The sequence below is a fragment of the Alligator mississippiensis genome, chromosome 4 (assembly GCF_030867095.1).
Source record: "Alligator mississippiensis isolate rAllMis1 chromosome 4, rAllMis1, whole genome shotgun sequence".
Taxonomy (NCBI): Eukaryota; Metazoa; Chordata; order Crocodylia; family Alligatoridae; genus Alligator; species Alligator mississippiensis.
Window position 1 is genome coordinate 142,520,668 of NC_081827.1, and position 20,353 is coordinate 142,541,020.

At 49.5% G+C, this 20,353-nt stretch overlaps 1 long non-coding RNA gene across 1 annotated transcript in view; it reads right to left on the reverse strand.

The window, feature by feature from the left end:
- LOC106739917 (uncharacterized) overlaps positions 1-11,673 on the reverse strand; it is a 23,086-nt gene extending 11,413 nt beyond the window's left edge. The window contains exons 1-2 of the long non-coding RNA XR_001373281.3: positions 11,555-11,673; positions 10,976-11,052 (exon numbers count right to left, since the gene is read on the reverse strand). This is a non-coding gene — a long non-coding RNA (uncharacterized LOC106739917). The remainder of the gene's footprint in view (positions 1-10,975; positions 11,053-11,554) is intronic.
- Positions 11,674-20,353: the final 8,680 nt, after the last annotated feature.

Here is a 20,353-nt window from a genome sequence, read left to right on the forward strand (position 1 = left end):
CCTCCGCTGCCAGACTGCTGCATTGGGTAAAGGGCGCAGAGGCCACTCTAGGTCAGAGCTGCTGCAGCAGTCAAGCTGGCATGGGGGGGCTAGTATCCCCATATGTCAACTGGCCAAGCCTCAGAAGCTCCTGTCTATTTGTAACATTCAAATAGCGTGGGCTGTAAGTAGCCCCTATTATATGGGGGCTAATGGGCGAATGCTACAACAAAATACTTGGAACAACATAGGCAAAAAACAGGACAGGAGTGACATGAGGGTCAAAACCTAAAAATTAGTGTGCCTGAGGTGGAAACCAAGCAGAGTCCCGTGGGCCGCACCCACCGGTCCTCAAAGGCATCCAAGGAGTCGGTGGATCCCACCCACTGGTGCTCTGCCCGGAAACGTGCATGGACAAGTGAGAGGAAAGCAGCCTTGCAGTCTCCGGGCACCTTCCCAGCCAGAGCCTCCTTCCTGGTCATGTACAGGGCCCACTTGGCCAGGGCCAGGAGGAGGTTGACGAGGAGGTCCCAGGCTTCCCTGGCTGGGGTGACCAAAAACAAAAAGGTGGGGGGTGAAATTCAACTAGAACCTCAGGAGGAGGTTGTGGAGGGGCTGCAGCCTGGTGCACACGAGGGTCATGTGTGCCAGGGTCTCCCTCTGTCTGCAGAAGGGGCAGGAGATCAGGGTGTTAGTGAAGCTCACCACATACATGCCCGTGGCAATGGCTCCTAGGAGGAGCTGCCAGCTGAGGTCCCCAGTGGCTCGTGGGAGGAGGATGGAGTACAGACTCAGCCACTGGGGTGCCCCAGCCATGCCCTCACTAAGCAGGTCCCACCACTTGGTGTTTGGGCAGGACGCAAGCGCGGCATGATGGATCCATGCCGCCCATGACCATGTAGAGGTGGTGGTGGTGGATCGTGGAAAAAAGCAGACCAGTTGTGTCCTCCAGCTGGCTCAGGTGGTGGGGCGGGAAGCACCGCAAAGCCGGGCGAGTCGCCAGCCCCACAACAAACTCCAGTGGGCTGGAGGACCCAAGGGGTTGGGGGGCAGGGACCACCACCACACAGGACCTGGTTGACAAAGGCAAGGGCAAGAGCATCGGGAAGTAGGGCAGATTTCACCTCCTGGACCAGACACCCAGGTTGCACGTGTCTTGACTAGACCCATGCGCCGGGCCAGTGCAGAGGGGTCCACCCACTCCTGCCTATTGTAGTCCAGGAGGTCTCCAATACAGGTGACAACAGCCAGGATCAACCTCTGTCACAAGCAGGGAGCCTCTGCCGTCAACACCTCCAGCTGGGGGTTCCAGAGGAGGGGCTTGATGAGCAGGTTGGCACCCTGGGCGACTGTTGCGAGGGACCTGGAGGCGGTCCTAGTAGAAATCTGGCAGCCCTCACAGGTCCCGCAGGGAAAAGCCCCACAGGCTGAGCAGCTGCCAGGCATATCAGAGCCCCCAGAACTGGCAGAGGAAAGTCCACCCCAGGTGGCCCCATGCCGTGTGGCTACCAACACCATACAGCAGTCGTTGCAGGGCCTGAAGGTGGAACATCAGGACCTGGCTGCGGAGGCAAACCAGACTCTGGCTGCCCACCCACAAGGGGAGGCTCAGGACCTCCGCAGCAACCTAGTGCTGTCCTGGCCAGAAATACTCTAGCGCCCATCTCTGGAACCCTGCCAGAACCTCAGGGGGCACAGGCAGGATGTGTAAGTGGTGCCAGAGCATGGACAGGACCTGCTGGTTCAGCACCAGCACTCTCCCACGCAGGGAGACACACCTCAGGAGCTCTACCCAGGCCCGGAGCCCTCCACCACCCTTACCTCCAGCTGGTGCCAGTACTCTAGCAGGGAGGGGCCTGTGGTGGACAGGTAAACCCCAAAATAGAGCAGTGAACCCACACTCCAGTGGATGCTACGGAGCATGGGTGGGAGTAAGCCCACCTGCCACCTACCACCAGGCCAAAGCTCTTGACCCAGCTGACCCAGGCAGAGGAGGCCTCCAAGTACAATGCCTGGCAGGCCTCCACCTGTGCCAGGTCACCTGAGTCCTAGACTGCGAGGAGTACATCGTCAGCATGCAACGATAGGACCAGCCGCACCGCTGGCTCCTGGAGCATCAACCCTGCTACCCGCTTCCACAGGAGAACTAGGAAAGGCTCCAGGGCCAAGGTATACAGCTGCCCTGACAGCAGGCAGCATTGATGCACCCCTCTCCTAAACAGGATGGGCTCCTTCAGGGTCCAGTTGAGCTTGAACAAACTCTGCAAAGGCATACAGCACCTGGAAAGCCTGCACAGAGCAGGGCCCAAAGCATGCCTGTGAGATACCCATGATCCACTCTGTCAAATGCCTTCTCCTCCCAGACAGGCCCTTGCAGTGAGCTAGCTCCAGGAGGTCCCGGACCAAGTACAGGTTGTCGAAGATGGAACGTCTGGGCACCACGTACATCTAGTTGGGATGGATCATGTCCGTCAGCACACATCGCAGGCACAGCGAGATGGCCTTCGCTGCTACCTTGTAATCCATGCACAGGACAGACACGGGACACCAGTTCCTCAAATCATGAGGGTCCCCCTTCTTTGGTAGGAGGGTCAGCACGGCCCTCCAGCATGATGGGGGGGTTCCCCACTTCCCTCAGATTTGACCCAGACCATGGCAAAATCCGATAGAACTCCGTCATCAGCCCATCGATGCCCGGCGCCTTGTTGCCAGGCATCAGGCAGAGGGTGGCAGAAAACTCAGCCAAAGTGAGAGAAGCCTCCAGCCAGTCCTGGTCACCTGCACGGACTTGCGGGAGTCCCTCCCACAGGGTCCGACAGGCTTTGGCATCCGATGGATCCAGGGAGAAGAGCTCTTCATAGAAGGCCCACATGTGCCAGCACATCTCACCTCAATCCATGAGGGCAGAAGGCAGGTGATGTACTTCTTGGCCCGTCACCTCCTCTTCGGTGCATAGAAGCGGGAGCCACAGTACATCTCCTGAAGGACCTGGGCACATGAGCAGACACCACACTGCAGGCTCAGTGGTCGTCCAGAGCACAAAGCTCTTCCTGCCTCTCCCGACACTCTTCGCAGAGGGACAGGTTGGTTGAGTCGGTGGCCAGGTGCCTCTCCAGCTCCAGCAGTGCCTGCTCGAGCTGCTCCCAAACCACCTCCCTCTGTCAAGTGTGCCCCCGAGTGTAGTGGTGGCAAAAGGGCCAGATACGTACCTTCTCCACATCCCACCATCTCCAAGCTGAGGGGAAAGCTGCCCATTGCTCCTGCCAGGTCAACCAGAACTCCTGAAAGGCCTCCCTGAAGCCCACACCCTCCAGCAGACTGGCATTGAAGTGCCAGTAGGCCAACCCCGGACACCCAGGCCCTAGTGTGGCCTGGGCCCAGACAAGGTGGTGATCGCTAAGAGGGGTCAGCCAGATGCCAGAGGAGTGGGCACAGACAAAGTGCGGCAGAGAGATACAAACCCAGTACAACCAGGAGTGGCATGCCTGCTCCTCCCCCACCCTCACATAGGTGAAGACAGGGGGGTCGGTAGGGTGCTAGGCATGCCAGACATCCACCAGGGAATAGTCTGTCAGGATCTCCCCGAGGATGCCCATGATGGCCTGCTTCTGCTCCCTGCCCGACCAGTCTCATGCATCTAGGGTGACGTTAAAGTCCCCGCCAAGGACCAGGCACTCACGAGGGTTGAGGGTGCTGATGTAAGTGGCCACCTGGCAGAAAAAATCTGCCAACTCTGGGTCCCTCGCAGGGGCGTACACGTTCAGAAGGTTCAGGACCAGCCCCTGCACCTGGACCCAGAGGTGCAGCAGGCAGCCCGGCACAACCTCAACGTCCTGGAGAACCTCCGGCTGCAGGCCTGGGGAGAACAGGGTGGCCACCCCCCAAGAGGTGGCCAAGTGGAGACTAAAAAAGACCCTGCCTCCCCACTCCAGCCGCCAATTAGGCTCATCAGCTGGAGTCGTTTGGGTCTCCTGCAAGAATACCACAGGGTGCCACCCCTCCTGAAGGAAGGAGAGCACCTGGCATTTCCAGAGATCCTTCCTGCAGCCGTGGACATGGAGGGTCACAATCTTAAACAGCCTCATGCCTGAGGAGGTGGAGTGGACGGTCCAGCAGGGGCCTCACGCATCTCAGTGCCCAGTGTGCAATGCCCTCCCATAAGTATAGAGGGCGAATATGAAGCTGCAGACCCTCCTATAGATCCAGGCATTGCAGCTTTTGGGCCCCTTGCCTTCCCCCACCAGTGCCCTCACAGTGGTAAGAATGCTGTCAAAATCTCCCCAGCAGTCCAAGGCAAGCTGTACCTTGCTGGCAGGCTGGCAGGTGTACTCACGGTCAAGAAATGCAAGTAGCTCCCCCCTGGGGACCGCTGGGACCGAGAGGTCCGCAATGGAGCCTGTTAGTTCTTGGGTATCCTCCTCCTGGTCCTGGGGCTCAGCGGGCTCCTTAGACACCATCTGAATCCCCCGGTCTGCTAAGACCCCAGACTCTGGTTGGGACTGGGAGAGCTCTGCCGCCCCTTGGGACATGGGTGAGGGTGGGGCTCCTTCACAAGATGGTAGGCTAGAGCTGGAGCCCTGGGGGACCTGCGCAGGGTCCCCAACAAGATCAGGGTGGGGTCCTCTAACCAACAGGCCGACCTCCCCTGGTGCAGGCTGGAAGTGAGGTTTTTCTGGGAGGGGGAGGAAAGAGACCCGCCAGACACCAGGGTGACCTCAGTGTCTGCCCTGGGGTCCTGGGAAAGGGGACCTCCCTCAGGACTCACCGGGGTGAGCCCCAGGGCACCTATGTCCCCCAGATCATCGGGGGGGGGCTCTGCTACCAGACCTTCAAGTCGGCCAAGGCCTCAGCCTCGGTTCCCATGGTCTCAGGGGGTAGGCCCCAGCCAGCAGAATGAGGGGCTTCCTACAGAAAGGAACTTCTTGAACAGAAGTTCAGGACTGTCCAGCAGCCCCGAAACCTCCTCCATGGGGATCACCCATTTGATCTTTCCTGGGGGTGGGGTGTCAGGTGCAGTCAAGGAGGCCCCTGGAGGTTGGGCTGCTCCCCACCCCCCTGTGTGGTGGTCTTGAGAGTGGGGCAGGAGTCCTCCACATCAGTGGGCTCCAGCTGTGCCTGAGTCTCTTGCCTTTCCACCTGCAGGGGACCTGCACCCACTTAGCCATGGGGTGGTCGTCAGGTGGACAGGCTCCAGTAGAAGAAGGTGAGGGTTGGTGGGGTGGGGTGGGGTGGGGTGGGGTGGGGGGGTAGGGCAGCTACAGCGCGAGCATAACTAGGGGAAGGGGGGCCCCATTCCCCCTCTCCCCTTGGTTGCTTCAGCCCTCCCCAGGACCCCACCAAACTTGGTTTGGTAGCAGGGTCCCCTGAGTTCATAGGGAGCTGGATGATGTGGCTGGGGTGCCAGAGGGGCCTGAGGGGGGAGGGGTACTGGTGGCAGGGGCACCCCTCTTGCGTTCGGATTATGGCTGTATTATTTTACAGCCTTAATTTTAATGTAGTTGTTTTAGATGTAATAACTTAAAGGACAGGAACATACCACTGGAACGTGCTCCTGGGCCACAGAGTCAAATCACCTGCAGTCACATATTCATTTATCCAAAGCCTCCTCAAAGCTGTCACTTCAAACCCTTGCCCACAATTACCATGGACTACATGTAAAGTGCTGCAAACAAAATTAGAGAAAACAAGGGTCCTGCTACTACAATGATGTGACAATGTAGTCACAGTGAAATTCATCCATTAACTTTTCTAGATGTTCTGTTTTGCAAGCTTGCTAGTGCTTGTCATTTGTGTGTAAGTGACCTCACTCTTCTCTGTGGTGGTGCTGCTATGACTACAATAACATCTGAAAAAAAATGAAGAACATTGATTTGCCATTTTATTCATTTATTGGATTAGTATGCTGCTCTACCTGCTCTTCTTCAGGGTGTTTACAATAAGAAACCAAATAACTTATTTAAACAGAATGAAATATTAAGATAATATAACAAAACTCCCCCTAAATTAAAAAAAAAATCCAGCCCTTACCACTAACTTATCTCTCACCTAACAAGAGTGGGTTTTTTAAATGAAACTTATTTTCATTTTGAATTTTTTTTCTAGGTTTAGAGGAATATTTGGTATAGTAATTTTGAATTAGAAAAAAAAAATCAGCATTTTGAGTGAATAAACATTTTATTCAACCCCAAACACTTCTTGGGCTTTTCAGTAAGCCAAAAAATGATTTAAAAAAATATTCATTTTGACCAAAAACTTTAATTTTAAAACTTTTTTTTCTGTACAGTCCCATATTTATCGAGTTTTAATAGTGTTATAATCTCCTAAAAACAGACTACACGTGTGTAAAAGAGAATTCTTTGACATGTCAGAATTTTAGGGGAAACTATTCAAAGGATATGAAAGAAGAAACGGCAGCTTAAGAAATAAACTAAAACAGGGCTAAGTGGCTTCCCACGAACCCCTGCAACTGCCTTTCCCACAGCCTTGTGGTAGGGAAGGGGCTGTGTAGCAGGTCAAGGAGCGGCTCGCCACTGGTGGTAGTGCCTGCACAGCGGGGCAGAAGATCCTGGGGGCAACGATCCTATAGCATTTGGCTGGTGCGATGTCTAGCCCGGGGACAGCATACTGCCACCATGTACAGCCCCCAGCTGAAGGGAAGTTAACTCTGAACTAAATCTTCCTAGTCCCAAAACAGGTGCCTGTAATATACTTTGTCCCCAGCTTTGCTGAAACTTGGACTGGTGTTGGTTGCCAGGGACATCGGAATGTTTAAACAGGGCTAATAGAGTTCACAGGAGACAACAGGCAGGAATTCATTCTTGATTTAAGTGCTTGTCATCTGGAGTGCCTGCTTAGTTTAAGAAGGAGAGTTTTATAGCAAACCTCTCTTTGTTTATGCTTTATATAGGTTGAATTTTTCTGTAGTCAGGATGTCCTGAATTTTGTCAGCTACTTGTTTTTGTTTCAGAGGTTGTGTTTCGTATGTCCTGGTGCCGCAAGAAACTGTTACCTAATCAACAGTTTCTACTGGTTTTTATTAACTGGAAGATGTGAACAGAAATATGCTGTATCCCACAGAAATTATTGTATTTTTTGTTAGGTATGTTTCTACTACTTATTAAAAGAGCCTCATTCCCTAGAGTTGGGCAAACTACCAAATTTGCCTACAGGAACTGTGATATATGAGTTCAGTTACTTCCTAGCAGTTCCATCATGTTTCAGAACAGGAAGGTAAACCTATAACTCTTTGCTTTAAGGAAACAGATTTATTTGATAAATCCCTTTATGCATCTCTGACTTTCTTCTTGTGTCAGTATGTTTTACCTGTTTTCAGTATTTGTAGGCATCCAGAGACTGATTCTGTTTTGTGCATCTGGATGTTTATAATAAAAGAGATTTTTCCCCCTTTTGTTCAGCTCCTCATGATTCTTGCACCCTTAGTTCATAATTACCGTATTCACCCAAATCCAAGATGACTGAATTTAAGATGACCTCCCTCTCCCCAAATAATTCAATTCTATATATGGAAATTTTTTATAAATTCTGTGGCACCCTGGGTCAGACTCAGTAGACTAGATGAAAATACTGTAAGGTAGATACATAACTGATTGGTTTATTGTGCTCAACAATGTCTGCTGCAGTTCTGAATTTTCTGACTTTACTTCTCCCCACGCCATTTCTTTTATGCACTCCTCATCCATGGCCCCACCAGTCTTGTCCAGACATGAAGGGATGTATAGTTTGTGGCACCACAAACCTTTTTGTGGTGCCACAAACTGCCTGAAATGAATATTAAACATGCCCCGTGCTGCAAATTTTGCACTGTGAAGCCAAAATTTGCTGCCAGTATTTCCTGGTAGCAAAAACAGGCACAAAAAGCAGCACAATGCATCCAACAACAGAGGCTGGGCTGTCCAGAGCAATGTTCCAGCTGCTGCCTAGGCCTCCGTGCTGTCCAGCCTGTGCCCCTGCTGCTCCAGGCCACCAGATAAGACTGCTGGGGCTAGCAATGGTGCTGGCCCCAGCCTCCAGATCTCCCTCGCTGAAAAGCCAGGAGGAGCTGGGCAAGGGCAGCACACGTGCAGGGGCATGTGCTGCGGCACAATTTGTGTTGCTGCAAGCGTATGCCCCAGCATGTCTGGATGCAGCCACAAAGTCCTAGGATGTGATCAGCCTCTTCTTGGCCCTAGCCAAGCTAGTGATATTCCTGATATACCCAGGCAACTATGGGGGCATTTTCCTGTCCAGGGAGGAAGCATCAAGTCAGGTCCCCCAGGAGTCTGTCCTGGGCCTGGTATTGTTTAATATCTTCATTAATGATTTGGAGGATGGAATTGAGTGCACATTTAGCAAATCTGCAGATGCCATCAAGTTGGGTGGGATTGCAGACACTCTGGAGGGTGGGGCTGGGTTTCATAATGACCTTGATAAACTGGAGAAATGATCTGGAATCAGTAGGATGAGATTCAACAAGTGCAAAATCCTGTACTTGGGACTGAACAATTGCATGAACAAATAACTATTGGGGATGGAGTGGCTAGGCTGCAGTACCGCGGAGAAGGACATAGGGGTCACAGAAGACCAACAGTGTGCTCTTGCTGGAAAAAAAAATGGCTAATAGCATACTGAGCAAAGCAAGGAAAGTTATTTTCCTGCTCTGTTCAGCACTGGTGAGGCCTCACCTGGAGTACTTTGTCCAGTATTGGTCCCCTCATTTCAGGAAAGACGTGGACAAATTATAAAGAGTGAAGTAGAGAGTGACAAAAGTGATGGGAGGCCTGGGAAACATGAGTTATCAGGAAAGGCTGAAAGAAGTAAGATTATTCAATTTGGAGAAGAGAAGACTGAGGGAGGATTTGATAACAGTCTTCAAATACCTGAAGGGTGGTTATCTGAAGGATGGACACAGACTGTTCCCCTTCCACAGGTGACAGGACAAGGAGCAATGGTCTTAAATTGCAGCAAAGAAATTTAGGTTGGGTATTAGGAAGAACTTGTTCACTATGAGGGTGGTTAAACACTAGAACAGGTTACCCAGAAATGTTGCGAAATCTCCAGCTTTGGATGTTTTTAAGAGCAGGCTAGACAGATACTTAGCTGGGATGGTTTAGTTAGGTATGATCTTGCCCTGATCAGGAGGTTGGACTAGATGACCTTCAGAGATCCCTTCCAGGTCAGCTATTACATGATTCTAATGAGGCTAGAGCTTAATCAGATTCTGAACAGGAAGGGGCATTTGAATCTTCCCACTTCAGAGCATAAGCCAACCTCCTGAAAAAAAAATTCCTGGAAGGCAGGTTATTCTATTAATGCCTGCTTTGAGGTCCCTTACGTCTTCTGAATCATATGACAGTTGTCACTGAAAGAGAAGGTTTATTTGTTACACACAAGCAACCTGTTGGCCTAGGCCACTCAGAAACTAGAGACCCCCCACTCTAGTTCTAGAGATGGGGCCTAAATGTGTAACAATTAATTACTTAGGGCAACTAAAGAGAAAACAGCTGGGAGTGTAGATCACAGGTTTTTAATGAGTATTCCAAGGGGAGACACTGAGCAGAGCACATCAGCCAGCACCCACTAGGTCTCAAACATATCCAAGGAGTTACTAGATGCCTCCCAGTTTAACAACACAGAGATGTACATGGATGAGGGACAGGAAAATGGCCCCACAGTTGCCCAGGTATACCAAGTATATTGCTAGCTTAGCTGCTAGACCCAGGAGAAGGTTGACCAGGAGGTCCTGGGACTCCATGGAGCCATGAACGGGCAGAGCATAAAATAAAAGGAGTGGGGAGAAGCAGGAAGTTCTGGAGAAGGTGGAAGACCTGGCACTTCAGATAGCAAAGGGAGACCCTGGTGCATGCCTGGCAGAAGGGGCAGGTGCTGGGAGTTTCTGTGAATGAGTCAGAAACATATCCAAGGCAATGGTTTCATGTAGGAGTTGCTAGCTGAGGTTTCTAGTGGCTCATGGGATAAGGGTAAAGTGCAGGCTGGTCCACTGGGAACCCTTGCCGAGGTTGTCCCGCCACTTTGTGTCTGGCACCCCAAAACAGGATGCTGAACCACATGGTACCCTGGCCATTCCCGTCTTCCTGTGTTGTCAGAACACCAGGCAGGAACCTAAGTCCTCTTTTTCCTACATACCCATTAATACATTCGTATTGCTCATATCCATGTAACATCTGACTGCTATTATTTACATTTTGCCCTTGACTTGTGCTTCACATGAAAGCACACTAGACTCGGAAAAAGAAAGCTTCATTCATCCATGAGGGAGTCATTAGAATTTAAGTGAAAAAACAGGTGCAGAATGTACTTTGTCGTGTTGTCTCAGCATAAATCATCCAGTGACCCTTCTCTCCTATCAAGTAAGGACTTTCCATCAAGGTGTTTGATATTTGAAAAAGGTTGCATAACAAAGACAATCAACAGAAAATGTGTACATAAAACCCAGAGCTAATGACTTATGCAAAGGGAACATAAGCCCTCTGCCAATGATTTCCCCCTATGAGCCCTTAGCCAGTGATTTTTCCTGAGGATGGGACATTTCAGCAACTATTAGAAAACTGGCTGCTATTTGCTAGCACTGCTTTGAGGGACTTCACTGCCTAAGACGCAATGAAATTTGTCAGATCTTCTCAGTACCAGTCAGAGCTACATCAAGCACTCACTGAACATTACGCTGATCTGGGCAGCTATCAATGCTCCTGTCCTGCCCTTTATTCCATAACTGTCTGAAGCCAGCAGCCCCTTTTTTCAGATACCTACATATTGTACTGACAAAGGTTTCAATATTTTTGACCTGATTGGGCCTGAAGAATATAATGGAACTGGCTTGATGACCAATAGCCTGACTCTGCAATCCTATCAGTGGCTGAAATCAAAGGGAGTTATGTGAATGGAAGGCTTGCAGGACTGTGACCTGAGCAATGCAGGCGGCGAAGCAACTTTGTTGGGAATGCAATAAAACCCCATCACAAAAAAGAATGACACATACCTGCACAGTCCTTAAAGCTGCCAGCTCAGCAACTTCAGCCTGCATCTTTCCATCAGAGATAATTAAATGCTAAGATCCTGAAGAAAGAAATGGCACTTTAAGGACAGCGTCTTGATAAAAGTGGAAAGATAAATAGGAAAGTCAAGCTTTAGAAGCCCAATTTTGCCAAATGCAGCAATTTTGCCAATGCACTTCATCGTTTTGCAGACTTTTAATGCATCCATTAATTGCAAAAATGAAGGCTTAAGCTTGCTCTCCTCACTCACACTTCTGGTGGAGTCAAATAGGAATAAGGACAGCAAGGTCCAGCTCCAAGAGTATATCTCACCAGAGATTTTTAAACCCATGTTTTGGGCTTACAGGGATCCAGGATAGGGATTTTGTTTACTTGCTTCTTTTGCTTCACATGAGCAGGTTTTGCTTCACATGAGCCCAAATAAACCACAAACTCAACCTGAAGCAGCTCAGAGCTGTAGCAGGACACCTAAGCTACGTACAGTCAAAAAGCCCAAGGCTGAATCAATTCAGTCTTTGCAGGTTAATCTAAGCTGCAAAGATTAAATTGAAACAGACATTTACCTTTATTTCAGGAAATACAGCCACATGCCTGCAGTGGCCCATGCCAGAAGCTGAGGGGCGTGACTGTCTAGGTGTGTTCACTTCCTCTTCCTGCTGCCCCCCTCAGCTCTCTGGGATTTGCAATCTTGAATTACAACAACACAACTCTGCCAGGTTGCTCATCACTTCCTCTTCCTGATTCCTCTGGGATTTGTAGTCCACAGTAGCAGCCAGCAGTAAGTTTGAGTGGAGAAAGGAGTGTTTAACCCACCTCCCAGGCCCCAGGCAGGTTTTGTTGGGGGAGCAGTCCCCTTCCCTCCACCCCTCTGCAGACTGGGCTTGCTTCCCACCCCTTGTCAGCCTTCACTGCTAGCCTTCACTGGTCCCACTAGGAGCAGAGGGGTGGAGCCAACCCTGCTCTCTGGAGCAAACAACATAGCCCAGCCTAGGGCTGGAAAGTATGCTAAGATAGTGGGGGGCTGTGATTTAACTTGAACCAGGAAGGGGTCTGGGACAGAAATTTCATAGACTGGTTTGATCCAAGTCAGTTAAGTCTGATACTACATCCAACCAGGTTTATCTTAAATCAGTTTCAGCCATTTTGAAACTGGTTTATGTGGACTGAGCTTCTGTTCTGTTACAGGTTTAAACCAGTTTTGGATCACTTCATAGAATCATAGAAGTAGGGTCGGAAGGGGCCTTGTAGATCTTCAAGTCCGACCCCCTGCCTGGGCAGGAGAGAAACTGGGCTCAAATGACCCCAGCCAGGTAGGCATCGAGCCACTTCTTAAGGACCCCCAGGGTAGAAGCCAGCACCACTTCCCTTGGAAGTTGGTTCCAGATCCTAGCCGCCCTAACTGTGAAGTAGTTCCTACGGATGTCTAATCTAAACCTACTCTCCAACAACTTGTGGCCGTTATTCCTTATTATCCCGGGGGGCGCTAGGGGAAACAAGGACTCCCCCAAACCCTTCTGGTCCCCTCTAGTGAGTTTATAGACGGTCACCAGGTCCCCCTCAGCCTTCTCTTGTGAAGGCTGAACAGGTTCAGGTCCCGTAGCCTCTCCTCGTAGGGTCTGCCCTGCTGTCCCCAGATTATGCGGGTGGTCCTCCTCTGGACCCTCTCAATGTTGTCCACATCCCTCTTAAAGTGGGGTGCCCAGAACTGGACACAGTACTCCAGCTGTGGCCTGACCAGTGTCACGTAGAGGGGGAGGATCACCTCCTTGGCCCTACTTAAGATGCACCTGTGGATGCACGATAGGGTCCGGTTAGCCCTGCCGACCGTGACCTTGCATTGTCGGCCCGTGTTCATTTTGGAGTCAATGATGACTCCAAGATCCCTTTCTGCCTCCATGCTCTCAAGAAGGGAGTTTCCCATCTTATGTGTGTGCTGCTGGTTACTACTGCCCAAGTGCAGCACCCTGCATTTGTCAGTATTGAAATGCATCCTGTTTTTGTTAGTCCACCTTTGCGACCTATCCAGGTCTTTCTGCAGTCTTTCCCTCCCTGCTAGCATGCCCACCTCACCCCAAATTTTGGTATCATCAGCAAATTTGAACAGGTTGCTTTTCACCCCGTCGTCCAAATCGCTGATAAAGAAATTGAACAGTGCGGGCCCAAGAACCAAGCCCTGGGGGACTCCGCTGCCCACTTCCCCCCAGGTCAAATATGACCTGTCCACCACCACCCTCTGAGTACGACCCTTCAGCCAATTTGCAATCCACTTAACTTAAACCAGTTCATGCGTAATTTCTGTCCTTAGCCCTAAACTCCTGTATCTACCACTACAATCTACATGGAGCCTGGGTGGGTGACAAACTCTTAGGTGTGGGCTCTGCTCCACAAATGCTGGGCACTGACACCAGCCCAGCCTTCTGTTCATAATGTCACTTGCTCAGCCTGAGCTCTGTACCTTAACGTGTCCTCATAGCGTCTGCTGTTTCCTCCCTCATCCATTATCGCAGGCACAACAGGGAGCTCTGTGCCCATTGCTGCTGCCATGCCATTTGTGACAGAAGCTGTTTTTGCACCTCTCCCTCCAACAAAGTTGCCACCTAGGGCTTCTGTCCCCCTCACCTCCCTTCCCCTTGACCCCCATCAGTTATGCTAAATCCTTCATCCTTTCTTATTTTCCTTTCCTACCCACCTTCCCCTTCTTACTCCCCTCCTGCTCAAATCCCTGTCCTTTACACGCACCTTGCCCTGTTCTCCAGTATACACATGCAATTTAAATAACCTAAAAAAACATTTCCCACATCCCCAAATCCTACAGCCTTCTGCGTAACCCCTAGTAATCCCAGTATCAACTATTCTTTGTACCCCTCCACTTTTCTACCTCCTCCCTGTGTTTTGCTTTCCCTTGTCCCAACTGGTGCTGTTAAAATCTGCATGGAAGAGACCAGAGGCCTCCACCCCAGTTCCCAGTGCTTTGCTTTTTGTGCTTATATTTGCATACAGTGGTTGAAGTGCTACCAGCTCAGAACTCTCCAGTCTTCTTCTCAGGAGGGAACATTTATTATGCAGGAAGGAATGAGGATACAAAATACCAGGCAGCTGTGAATCAAAATGCATAACTATTTGTCTTGCAGGACCATTGATGTTACAAAATAAGTAATGATAATAGTACTGTGTAAATGAACCTGGGTTATCACCACTAGTATAGGGTTTGGGTGCAAGCTTGAGTGTCACCTGATTCGTACACATAAAACAAAATATGTATACATATAAAGCTGTAGAGGCAGCTCACAACTGTATGATGACAAAGTGATGCATAAAGAGAAAAAATATATATTTCCTGTCAATGCAGGAGCTGGGTAATGTAAGGGTTATAGGGACCAGAGCAAGCACCAGTGAACAGCATGAACAATACCATGTGGGAGAGAGCTACAAGATAACTGTGCCATGTTACTCTTCCCACAGCCAACCCCCAGATGGTCTTTCAAAGTAGTGAAAAACAGATGAAAAAAAGGGAGTCAAGGGATCTTATACAGAAGGGCCAGTGAACAGAACAGTGAGAACAGAAGGGAATTTGAGATCCTTTTGCACAGTTAGTTTGGGAAGAAGAACATGGATAGAGTAAGGAACCAGAGGAAAGAACTTCATAGCTGAAAGTGGGCTTGGAATCACAGTGTGAAAAGTTGAGTACATTAAAAAGTGCAGGCTGATGTGTATATGCAGTCATGCCCTCTTCTGGGCAGACTTCAGATCTGCTGAAAGATTTGTGGTGCAAGGCACTGACAGTGAGAAGACAAGCTTTCCCTGTAAACCTTTTGTCATGGGAGAGCAAACAGGAGTTTCCTCTTCAACACAAGTGATGGAGTTCTGCCTCTTTTAGAGAAGGAGGGAATCTTTATTTCATTATGTGTGAGGTAGCTATCCAATTACCATGTATCACTGGAAGACTTTATTACAGCATCAACCCATGTACACAGAGCTCCTGGTTCCAGAAAAAGCATCTTGCCATCTGATTCACTCGCCATGCAGTTCTCACGATCAGGGTGAGGTGTAACACAAGCTTATCCCCTGTGACAGGGCATCCAGTCTGCAAGACACCCAGAAGCAGGGGCACAGGTAATCCCTGGTGGTTCTTTCTTACCAACCCAACTCTACTGGAAGATGTGCCTTGTGCTGCTTGGTCCATGAGGAAGTCCATGGCCCCTGGGAGCTTTCCATTAAACAGTGTAGGCCTCAGTACTTTGCCACCATAAGCAAAAATGACTTACGTATGTCTTCTTCCGGTTTATGTTTTTTGCTGGAGTTATCTAATTAATAATCAGTTTTTTGTACTCTGTTACAGCAGGGGTGGCCAACCTGCAGTGCACAGGCCACAAGTGTCATGGGCAGGTTCTGTGTGTGGCTCATAGCACATCAGAGATGGGGCAGGCAGTACACTGGCAGGTAGGGCAGAAGCAGAGCACCTGGTTCAACAGAGGAAGAGGATTGGAGTGTCACTCAGGGAGGTCATGGGGCTTACTTTGTGGTATGCCTGCCAAACCCTTAAAATTGCAACAGGCCTAGAAAACTCCCCCTTCTGCCCTCAGGCAGTCAGATCAGATGAAAAATTATCCCTTGGCAAATGCTGCTTTGCCAGCATGGCTTCCTGCAATCTGTTTCCCACTTTCCATCTCCACTTCCTTCATTGTTTTCTCTTCCCACTCCTGCCCATAGCTGTTTCCACCCTTTTTCCACTTCTCTGTTCCATGGCTACTTCTCTCTCTTAACTTTTCTGGGACTGATCTGTAGCTGCCACTAATGCCTGCTGGAGCTGTGCATATTTTGTGTTATATTCTTAAGAAATCAAGCCTGAATTTCAAAAACTGAAGGCAGAGGTGTCCAAAAGCAATGGATGCTGGTGAAAACTTGCCTGCAAGTGACTATTCCATGGTTTCCAACCTGGAGGAGGGTTCTGAGAGGATGACAATGAAAAACAAAAAAGACAGAATTATTCTTGGAAGGGGGAAGTACAAAGAAGCTGGTCACTAATGCAGCCCTGTTTAGTTAACTAATGTCTCCAGAGTTCATTGAAAGTGATGTTAACTGAAGTAACTAGGCTAATAGTTAAAAAAGAACAAGTAAGAGTACCAAGACATCTGTTCATTTGTCTTTGCTTTCTAAAATATAGATCATAACTGATGGGAAGCCTAGGGACAAGGAGCCTGATTTTCTTTTATCCTCTCGGTAGTCATTCACCTGAGTGGTAGACACTTGGCCTAATTAGGTAATGATTTGCACCTTGTATGAGTGCCCTGTTCTGCAGGCCAGTGAAGAAGTAGACCCAGGGGAAAGAAGTAGGTTTATTCTGCTAACAAACTAGTGCCATTTCTCCTGCTTTTTTTGCATCTCCTCAGGGGAGATGAGGATGGTGAGGGGCCTGGAATCTATTACAGAAAGGGTAGGTAAGAGCTTCCACAACCCCTCTGGTACAGCCAACTGGTAAGGGGGTGGGGGGGGGGGCACATGCCCCCCTTGAGATTGGCATCTGATTCAGCACCACTTAGGACAGGGCAGTTTCTTTTCCATGTTCAACAAGCTTTAGTTAAAGCGCCCCATCGCCATTTTTCAGCGTGGGAATGCTGAGACATGTGATGCTCTGGGCACTTAAATTAGAGCATCTTCTGGAGGCACTCTAATTCTAGCGCCCCCCCACCCCCCCACACACACACACCTACCTCCTGGAGCATGTGTACAGAGACTAAATAAGCCCAGTTCTCTCAGCCACCCCTTGTTGGTGCTGGATTTAGGACCCAGAGGCCTTGTTCCCCCTCACTTCCAATCACAAATTGTCTGCCACTGCCTGAGCAGGGGTCCTTGTCCAGACATACCTTGTCTCTTTCTGTGCCCCATGCTGCCTCTATTTTCCGGGGCACACAAGATACCAAAGTATCTGTCTCACATTCCTCTCTCAAGTGTCTCTGAACTTTCTGAAGCTGCACTGCCTGGATAACACTATGCCTTGCCATAACCTGCACCTATAACCTTCACCTTACAGACTCCACAGAAGACTATAACCCTTTTCAAGGACCTTAGAGTCCCAAGGGCCCTGTCCCTGTTCATTCACACAGTCTCCCCAGCAGAGAGAGCTGACTTTCTCTGCTCTCTAGTTTCCTATTGCAAACACAATTTGGCGGTTCTTACTTAATCCCAAGCAGACCACAGCACTTACCTGTGTCCACTACTTTGCCTGACCTAGGCAAACAACATCTCCTGCACAAAACTTACAAACCTACACAATTACCATACAGCTCTACCTTACTACAAGTTCTAGCTGAACTCTCTAAAAAGGGTTATTCTGTATCAACAAATTCCCTGATCTGTCAGGTTACTGCCCTCAAGTTCCAGTTCCAGGATTCCAGTCAGCCATTGCTGGCACTGGACCTGGTCCCCAGTTCCTGAGTCAGAGTCCCTAGCCCCACCTTGGGCACTAATTGTTGGCTCTGGATTTAGGATCCAGATTCTGGGGGTGGGAACAGCAGGGGTAACCCACCCTCAGACCAACCACGACCTTTCCATTTGATAATAGGCAAATTTATTGATACATAATGATAACAGAAAAGATGCAATACAAACAATCAAGCAATTCTATAGCTACCAATCCTAGGGCTGTCATCGGAGTCAAAGTGCACCTGGCCAGGATGCAGTCTCCACTCTGAGGCTCTCTCTCTAAGGTGTCAGCATTCTGGAGTTAGGATGCTGAGGCCTTCCTCCCCTCCCCGCCACCCCGGGGTGTATGATGGGCTGGTTGTATGCCCTCTGTCCATGGTGGCTTCAGGGTCCCTTTCCAGGGATGGGGATGGGGACCCCTCTCAGGGAGGAAAAGGAGGAGGAGGAAGGGACTGTTTGTTATTCTCAAGTCTCTGCTTTTGTATTCGCCTTCCCTCCTGATGACCCCGATGATTCTTCATCCGTGGCTGTTGCTGGTTGGGTGTCTGTCTTTCTGTGGTCACACTGTCTACGTACTGTGTCGTCAACGCATTCCAAGCCATCACATACACACCTACTAATTTGGTCTTTCCAAGCCTTCTCCTAATTTGGTCTGGTCCACCAAAACTGGGACTCAGACCCCCTGCTCTGGGGCCTTGTAGCTGGTGTCACTTTATCTTGTGTTATGGGACAGTATGGTATATGCTCTCATTTCCCAGGCTGTTTTCTAAACTATGTTTCCTTGTTGTGTTAGACGACCTGTCTGCCTTACAGGCTCTGATCTCATGTTATGGCATGCCCCCTCAATTCTCAGGCTGTGTGTCCATCCATTGGCCTTGTTGTGTCAGGCAGCTCATTTGCTTCCAAGGCTGTGAGAAACTTTGTGTGTGAGACCCAAGCTCCTTAGAAATCAGTTAACCCCTGCTGCCCATCTTAAACCATTTCAATGCATACATTTATATCTATCAGCCAATTCCCCAAAAACAAACCTTTAAATACCATTTCTAAGCCCACCATCCTCATTAGTTATGTCCCCCAGTCTCCTAACCATTTTTGTTGCCCTCCACTGGACTCTCTTCAATTTCTCTACATCCTTTCTGCAGTGGGGGACCCAAAACTCCAGCCCCCATCATTTGTATCGCAAAAGAGGTCAGAAATATGTGCCCCATAAAATAAGCCAGAACCGGGCTTCTTCCTGATTCCATGTTCCCCCCAATGAGGCACGAGCTCTGTGTGGCCATACTGGCTATTCGCTTCATCTAGGGCAAGATTTTCCGCTAAAAGTTGTGAGGCCTCGCCCCGTAATTGCTGTCAAATTTCACACACAGTCTCTACTGAAAAATGTGTCTGACAACATGAGGTATAAGAGAAAGTTGTGTGCTCGCTACCTCTCCTGTAGCAATATGAACTAAATCCAGCTTCTCCCTTCAATAAATACATAAATAAAGCTACCTAGGCTTAACCCTTCCTTGTTTCCATACAGAATAATGCTGTTTATGCAAATAAATCTTAAAATTCCATTATTAGACACAGCCATTTATAAGAAGAATTAGGAAAAGCAGTCCCCTGGCTCTTCAAACTATATTTCCCAGAATGCCCTTGGCTGAGGGTCAAGCATTGCCCCTTTTTCCTGTGCATAAAGGGTGTTTGCACTGCCAGGTGTGCTTGGTGCAAACCCACAGCCAAGGTCCTGCTCTCAGTGGCCATCCCATAGCATCATCAGTCACATTCAGCACAATGTTGAGGTAGTTTCCCTGATGACCAGCAGGTAGTTTGGGTTACTGGAGACAGCAAGCTACCTCAGAAGACACTCCTTCGGTCAGTGGTTCCCAACCTTTTTTATACTGCAGATGGGCAAACATATTTAAATTTAAATATAAATATTTAAATTAAATTTTTACATTGGGGAGGAGGGGTGTTGCTAAGATCAGGTTGTGGCACCACAGCCGCAGGCACCAGGGGACCCTGTAGGTGAGGGGGCTGTTCAGGTGGTAGCCCACGGGGACCCAGCTGGGACTGCCTGGGAAGAAGGGGCTCTGCTGCCTTCCCTAGGAGCAAGCAGCAGAGCCACCTCCCCACCCTCTGCCCCAAGCATTTCCCCACCCACATCCCTTGACCCCCAGCCATGGGCAGGACTGTCCAGCAAAAGAAGATGAACAGCCTTCCTCCCAAAAGACAAACACACCACCATGCCCTTAATATTTGTTTGTCTTGTTCCCAGGCTTTATCCATCTGTCTCTGACTTTGGATCCCCAGTCCAATGGGGGAGAAGTAAGCAGGGCTTCTGAACCTGTGGCTCTAATGCTCCTCTCTCCTCTTTGTGCTGCATGTGGCACCATTGCAGCAGGGAAGGTGCCCTTTAACTCTGGGTTAATTTTTGATTGGGGTGCTTGAGGCTGGGCCCAGGAGATGGAATATAACAGTCACAGCTTTTGGGGCTTTAAAGCCCACTGGTATCCTAAAGCAGTAGTTCTCAACCTCTTTTGTACCAGGACCCATTTGAAAACATTGGCCAGTCCCAACCCAGTGCCCCTCACTCCCGACCCACTGCCCCCAGTGTGTGGGGCTGTGTGGGGTTATGGGGGGGGGGCCAAGCAGCCCCTTGCAGGCTATAACTCTACCAGCCTATAAGGGAAAAGCCCCAGTTTTCCACATTTTTCTCCTCTAAAGGAGAATCCATTTTTAAAGTTTGTTGATCTATTGTTATAGTTTGTTTGCAACCCTTTCATGTATTCTTGCAATCCACTTTTGGATTGCAACCCACGGGTTAAGAAACATTGTACGAGAGTGAACTTCAGTAGCCTTATGGCCTGAAGGCCCTTTCAGGATGTGGGAGGTGAGAGGAAATGTTGGTTTCTGTGGTCTATTCAATCTCAGACTTCTCTGCTGGAGGGTTGACA